Here is a 5,706-nt window from a genome sequence, read left to right as displayed (position 1 = left end):
GGTCTATGTGTCTGTGTTTGTGCCAGTACCATGCTGTCTTTGTGATCACAGCTTTGTAGTATAGCTTGAAATCCGGTAATGTGGTGCCCCCAGCTTTGTTTTTCCTTTTCAACAATTCCTTGGCAATTCGGGGCCTTTTCTGGTTCCACACAAATTTAAGTGCTGTTTGTTCCAGTTCTTTGAAATTGTCATTGGTATTTTGATCAGGATGGCATTGAAAGTGTAGATTGCTCTGGGTAGCAANATTGCTCTGGTTAGCAAAGACATTTTAACAATGTTTATTCTTCCAATCCATGAGCATGGAATATTTTTCCATCTTTTTGTGTCTTCTTCAATGTCTTTCAAAGAGTGATTTATAGTTTCTAGAATATAGATCCTTTATGTCTCTGGTTAAGTTAATTCTGAGATAATGTATGATTTTTGGTGCTCTTGTAAATGGAATGGATTCCCTAATTTCTCTTTCTTCAGTCTCATTGTTTGTGTATAGAAATGCAACTGATTTAAAACAGAAAATTTCAAGTTTCCCTACAGATTCGAAGGTTGACTTTTATTGACCGCAGTTTTAGTCATACTCTGTTTTGGTTTAGGTCAAGACTGAGTGTTCTGTAGGCAAAGTTGGAGGACTATTCTCAAGTTGTCTCAGGACAACTGAGTGAAGCCACTGCTCAAGTTAAGTCTACGAATATTCCTAATATTACACTGTATGTTAACTGGAATTTAAAAAATATAAAAGTTCTACAAATATTCACTTGGCACCTATGTTGTGTAAAGGAGTGTTGGGGGTTGGTCATTGAAAGGACCTGACCACTGGTTGACCCACGAGATGGACCCGGGCAATTGGAGGATCCTCAAGCCCTCCTTTGTTCTTGGAATGTCCTCCCTGTCTGCTGTTCACACTGCGAGAACCATTTTCAATGATGTAGCCTTGAGAGAATAAGGTTCTATTGAGACCACTGGGATGGTATGTGTGACTGAATCCCATTAAGTCCTCTATGCAGACTTTGAAGATTCTGGTGGGCAGGTGTGGAGATTTTGTCTTGTGGACCCCCAAGACCAGCCTCGTTTGTAAGTTCCCTTGTTTGTTGAACCTGCCACCTATCAATCCATCTTTCCTTGACTTGAGTGTATGGGAGCAGGTTTACAAACCAAGAGGAGTTGCATTGCTAGGCATGTGAGGTTAATAATTTTCTTCTAGTAGTTAAGTTTAGCAGTGGAAAGAAGCCCAGAATTTATCCTGAGGAGCACAGCATCTGTCCATCTTTCCATTTTTCCTTCCTCCCATCCATTTATCCATCCATCCATCCACTTATTCAGTCATTCAACAGAAACGTAGTTACAAGCATCAAACTAAGTTCTCAGGATACAAACAATAACCTGAACGATGTAGGTAAAACCTTGAGATGATTCCAGAACAGGTGTGTCAACTGTGGCAGCACACTGGTATCACTTGGAGGACCTTTGAAAGTGCCGATGTCTAGATCTCACCACCAGAGGTTCCGATTTAGTTGCTTTGGGGTGAAGCCCAGGCATCAGTCTTTTTGAATGATTTCCATTTGATTCTAACTTGCAGCCAAGGTCGAGACCACTGCTTTAGGAGGATGAATTTGAGTTTGCTGGATGGATTAGGGAGAGAGGATAGTCCAGGAATGAACATATACAGAGACACCAAAAACACAATAGAGAAAATTGCCTTCAAGAAATAACAAAGATTAGGTGTAGCTGGAGAATAAAGGATTAGCTGATTAACTGGGCCCCGAGAGATGTGCTGGGCTGCTGTAACAGATGAGAACAAGGTGCAGCAAGAGAGAGCACAGGGCACATAATCCTCCAGGCCAGGAAGATTTGGAAGGACAGCTTAAAGAAAGTTGGAGTTAAGTCCCTCCCTTGAAGGACAGCTATCATTTAACAGGTGGAGAAGGAGTGAAGTCTCTCCAGGTGGAAGGCATGGAATCAACAGGATCAAGTTGTGAAATGTTTGGTAGAGCTGGAGCCTGGAGTTCCCAAGCTGGTAGTAAGGGAGCAACACAGTGAAAGATAGAGAAAAGAATAAGGTCAGATCTCAGGCTGGGGATTTTGGATTTTACCCTTAAGGCAGTGGAGAGGCTTGGAAGTTTAGTCTTTGGAGGAGGGGAACTCCAGGATGAAGTCTGAGATACAGAACTTCCGAGGCAGTGGGGGAGGAAGGTTGGCAGGTGTGAGAGCTTGAAATGAAGCTAATGGATAATTTCTAGGTATTAGATTTTGCATGCTTCTAACATGGTTAATGGGCATGTTATTTTAGTCTAAATGAGTAAGAGACATTTTCTTACCCTTGAAAACTCAGAAGCTGGTTTAAGTGAGGAGTCATTGCAAAGATTGATTTTGAAATTGTTGGTGGAGGAAAGCAGCTTCTGAGGGTGGGGATGAGGGTGACTCCGTAGAAAGAGAATTGGGTTTTTATGAAAAATCCTGCTGCCTAAAGATATAAAGCAATTAGCAGAGCATGAGTGGTTTAGCTTCTGTGTTACTTGTGCCAAGAAGGCAGGGGCTCTGGAACTCACCTGGGCCTGCCCCTCAATCCCCATTGGGACCCCCAAACAGCTACCTGATCCCCACACATATCTCAAAGCAGAAAACAAAAAGCAGACAACTCCTACCCTCTGCTTTACAGACTAGAAAACTTAATTGAAGAATAAAGGGGAAAGGGGTCAACACTACCTCTTGGTCTGTGGGCACCAAGGCCCTGTACCTACAGATTAGCCCCTGCTCTTTCCTGAGCCCTTCTGAGTAGAACAGGGGCCTCTAGCAATGTATGTTCACAGTGGGTGGGGGATGGTGTCTGGAATTTAAGTGCAGGGCTGACATTTCACCAGAAGGCACTGGTACAGATATGCTAGTTGCTAAAATACTGAAATGCTTTCTTAGGAATTGGAAAGTTGCTGCCACCACCTAAATGGCTTTACATTACCTGGCTGTCCTACCCCCTTCCCTGGGATCCTCTTGGACCCCCAGACATCTTCACAGTCCAGTAACTAAAGGGTCAGTGTTCCTGGTGCAGCAGGGTCTCCAGACCCCTGGTCTAGCAAGTTACCTGCTCAGGTGGCCCATCTTATGGTTCTGTGATGTCTTGAGTATCACTTTTGTGTATGAGTCCAGGCACCTCTTCTTCTTTTTTCTAAGATTTATTTATTTGAGAGAGAGAGAGGGGTAGTATGGGAGCAAGGGGAAGGGCATAGGGAGAGAGAATCCTCAAGCAGACTCCCCACTGAGCACGGAGCCCACCATGGGGCTTGATCCCAGGACCCTTAGACCATGACCTGAGCTGAAATCAAGAGTCAGCTGCTTAACTGACTGAGCCACCCAGATGCCCCAAGGCATTTCTTCTGATAGCCTTGTTTTTGCCCCCTGGTCCCGAGTAGAAAGGAGCCACCTTTGAAGCCAAGGCCTGACCCTTGTCCAGCCCTCCTCTGCCTCTTTGTCCTGGAAACTGTGCTCTGTTTCCAACCCCCACCTCCCATCCTGCAACTCCCCACTGCTAACTAAGATTTTGCTTTGAATTTAAAGAACCAACCTTCTGCAAGTATCACTGCTGGGTATACCTACTCTTATATTTACCTATTCTGTATTATCGCAGATCTAAAGTGTGGCATAGGCCTAGTTAGCACCCTCCTTCTGAGCACCTTCTCTTGCCAGGCCTCCAGAATATTGCACTTTGGTCTCCTGGTTGACCTTCCCATCCAGACCCATCACAGCATACCCCTGCAGCCGAGCACCACTGAGTGAGAACAAACACAGTGCTGCATAGGATGATCTCAGGTGCCCGCAGATTTTCACTCAGCACCGAGGACCAGCCCTGCATTCAAGACTGTCCGTGAAAACCTCAGGGGCAGAAGGCCTTGTGGATGACGGATATATGGTCTAGGACTGGTGTTACCACCTATAGGCTCGGTGACATTGGGAAATTGTTGAACACCTTAGAAGCTCAGTTACATCATCTGTAAAATGGGAATAACTATGCTTTAAATGAGATGATGTGCGGAGTACTTGGCAGGTAGAGTTGTTCAATATGTGGGAGCTCTTATGATTATATTATATTCTTCTCCTCTTCCTGTAGCTTCCTGAGCTCTTATGATTATATTATATTCTTCTCCTCTTCCTGTAGCTTCCTGTAGCTTCTGACTGAACCTCTGGACTGATGGACTGCTTTGTTTCCCAGCTTCCCCCTCCCCGAAACCTGATGAAGGATTTTGGTTCAGAGAGCCCTCTGAGTCTCCCTTCACTTGCTCACCTCACCTGTCAGACTCCAAATCTGCCTCTGCTCATCTTGTTGGCTGTGGCAGACGTGGCTGAGTACCTCCCTAGTACCCATTCTTCCTTTCCTATTTGTTAACATGGCCCTGCTTTTGTTCACAGCAGTAATATACCCAGCTAAAGTACTCACCTTCCCAGACTCCCTGCAGGAAGGTGGTCAAGTGTTTATTTAGCAAACACTCCTGTTGCACTTACGATGGACCAGGCATGATTATAAGCACTTTGCAGTTAGGGTTCCCATAACATTTCTATGAGATAGGTATGATTATTTATGTACTACTATTCCTCCTTGACTCAGGAGAAAACTGAGATACAGAGAGGTTAAGTAAATAGCCCAAGAACACACCTATTAAATGGTGGATCCTGGATTTGAACCCAATTAATTTTTAGAGTCAGTGCTCTTAACTGTTAAGGTTGGCTGTTTCCAACCAATATAAATTGGATTTCAGGGAAATTTTGTGCTTTTCTGACGTAGCTGTCAACTCCTTCTTGCTTCCTCTTTGTTTCTTCTTCTGGCCTGGGTTGCTGATGAGAGGTGTGAGGTGGCACGCATGAGGAATAAAAGCTACACTTTACAGATGACGGAGCCTGGGACAGCGATGGCGCTGTGGATTACTGTATCAGTGCTGGACAGCCTGCCCTGGGCTCCTGCTTATGGGGGAAAATAACCTTCTATTTGGTGAAGCCACTGTGGTTGGGTTTTTGTAGCTGGAAAATGAACCTTAACCCTGAGCCTCCAGCAAGGAGGACTGGATATGGACTCACATCAGAAGCTTTTTCAGGACACAGCCTGCTTTAGGCTTACATCCAGGGGCCGGGAAGTGGTCCCTTTGGTGGCCCAGCTGCAGCTCCGCTTGTCCATACAGTGAGCTGAGAGGCTTGCAGCCCCCTCTCAGGCTTTCCCGAGCTCTCTCCACACCAGCTGCCAGTGAGGGTAATGGCAAGGCTTGATTAGGCCTCTCTGACATGCCAGAGAGATTCTGGCTCCAGTCCCCCTGCCTCCCTGGCTCTGAGTAGAAGAGAAGCACTGTATGTTATGAGAAGCAAGATGAAGCAAGATGTAGATGACCGGAGAAGATTCAGGAAGATCAGCCTAGCAGAGCTTGGCCAGGAAAACAGCATGGCTTCAAACTTTGTCTCCCAATTAGCTAGCGTGATGCCCAGGGTAGTGCCTGCTTGCTATATTTTATTCATTCATTAGTTTCCATTCCACGACGGAGGAGGGAGAAGGGCATTCATACATGGGCTTGCTACACAAAACAACAGTACAACAACCCAAAGTATAAAACCCCTCCCACTCCTGATTCTATTTCCCTTTCTGTTGCCAAATTTTTGTTTATCTTTTCAGAAATAACTTATGAATATGTGTTTAATCAGATAGAATGGAAGAGGCCACACTAGCCACAACCCACATAA

The sequence above is a fragment of the Ailuropoda melanoleuca genome, chromosome 9 (genome assembly GCF_002007445.2).
Source record: "Ailuropoda melanoleuca isolate Jingjing chromosome 9, ASM200744v2, whole genome shotgun sequence".
NCBI lineage: Eukaryota > Metazoa > Chordata > Mammalia > Carnivora > Ursidae > Ailuropoda > Ailuropoda melanoleuca.
Note: the sequence above shows the minus strand (reverse complement) of the source record.